Below are 1568 nucleotides of genomic sequence, written 5' to 3'. Positions count from 1 at the left end.
TATAGTAGTGATTGTGATTTATTTGTTAGTAGGATAAAGGGGATGGACAAACTGCAGCCCTGCCTTACATTCCAGCTCTGAGAAACTCACAACTTACAGTGTATACACTAGGCGTGCAGATTTAATTCTGTGGTGTTCAGGAGCTGTCCTGTCAAGCATCTGCCTGTCTGTCAGTGAAGTGTTCCTCTTTCCTCTTTCTCCATGTTTAATGAGACTCTTCACACTGTTACATTAATATGTATGTAAAATAATGGAAACGCCAAGTTTACTGATATGTATTTTTTTCTCTTGACAGGTTCACATTAACAAATCTTTCATACGGTGTTAAGAGATGCACAGTAATTGTGTTAATAAGAGCTATGGTTTTGTAATGGCATTCTGTTTTTGTTTGTTTGAAACAGTGCTTCTGTCCGTAGCACCAGCACTGGTCTGTATGCGTCCAGCTTTGTTAGGCAATTACGCCTAACACTTCAAAGTGGTGAACAAAGAGACACAAGACACAGAGGTACAGGAGGGACAAGGTTTATTACTTATATGCACTATACAAATAAACAATACATGAAAGTATTTAAGGGCACAGAAGAAGCCATTTGAGGGTCGCTTTGTGGAGGTGAGAGTCTGAGGAGGTGGGCAACTGTGGAGGCGAGTCGCTTTGAGGAGGCTGGTCGCTTTGAGGAGATCAGTCACTGAGGAGGAGGTGGGTCGCTTTGAGGAGGTGGATCACAAACCACGGGCACCATGTTTATGTGGCCTGCATGGTGGGGAGCTCTGAAAAGCAGAAATAACAATGTCCTTGTTAGTGCAACATATAAAGGAATATTTTGTCCACATACCTGCCTGGGTGGCCATTAGGAAATCAGTGTCGCCCCCAAGTGGCTGCGACTGCTGCTGCCCCACACCTGCTGTCCCACCCTCCTGGCCTGAGACTGTCCACACACCTACACAGCACTGCTGAGTGCTAATTGTCAGAGTTCATTCATATCCTGCACATACTGCTAATTGTCACTCATCCTAACTGACACGCTTTTGTGGTTGCTCCTTGAGCTGGTCGAAATCAGTCACACCGCTAGCTGTGTACCACTTATCAAATCAGACTGGGGCTCGTAACACTTTTTAATTCTGATTTAGTCCTTTTTCATCCACTAGGGGGAAGCACTATCGCTTACATAAAGGCTAGCTTATGTACGGTTTGATTTAAAGGGCGTTTAATGGGTTTCACGCAAATAACAGTTTGATTTCCACTCTCCAGGAGCAAATCCAGCAACCTGTGATGGAGGTTAACGTGCAAGCAGTGATATTTAAAGTCTGCATGGAAATCTAACCCAATGGAAAGATGCATTTGTCTGGAAATAATTTAGCAATCCAATAAGATCGCACTGGATCCCGGCCTGTTGCACTGCCGCCAGGCCGCTTCTGCTATCAGCTGTGGCAGAGGTGGGGGCCACAGGCTGCTGATTAATGTGTCAACTTTGACATCAGGTTATGGACACGTAGACATGATTTAGTTTATTGGGAGAGAAATGCACTCAAGGCCGCAGGAAGTACAGTTGTAATGGGAGACAGTATCA

This window comes from Paramormyrops kingsleyae, chromosome 5 (assembly GCF_048594095.1).
Source record: "Paramormyrops kingsleyae isolate MSU_618 chromosome 5, PKINGS_0.4, whole genome shotgun sequence".
Classification (NCBI taxonomy): domain Eukaryota; kingdom Metazoa; phylum Chordata; class Actinopteri; order Osteoglossiformes; family Mormyridae; genus Paramormyrops; species Paramormyrops kingsleyae.
Note: the sequence above shows the minus strand (reverse complement) of the source record.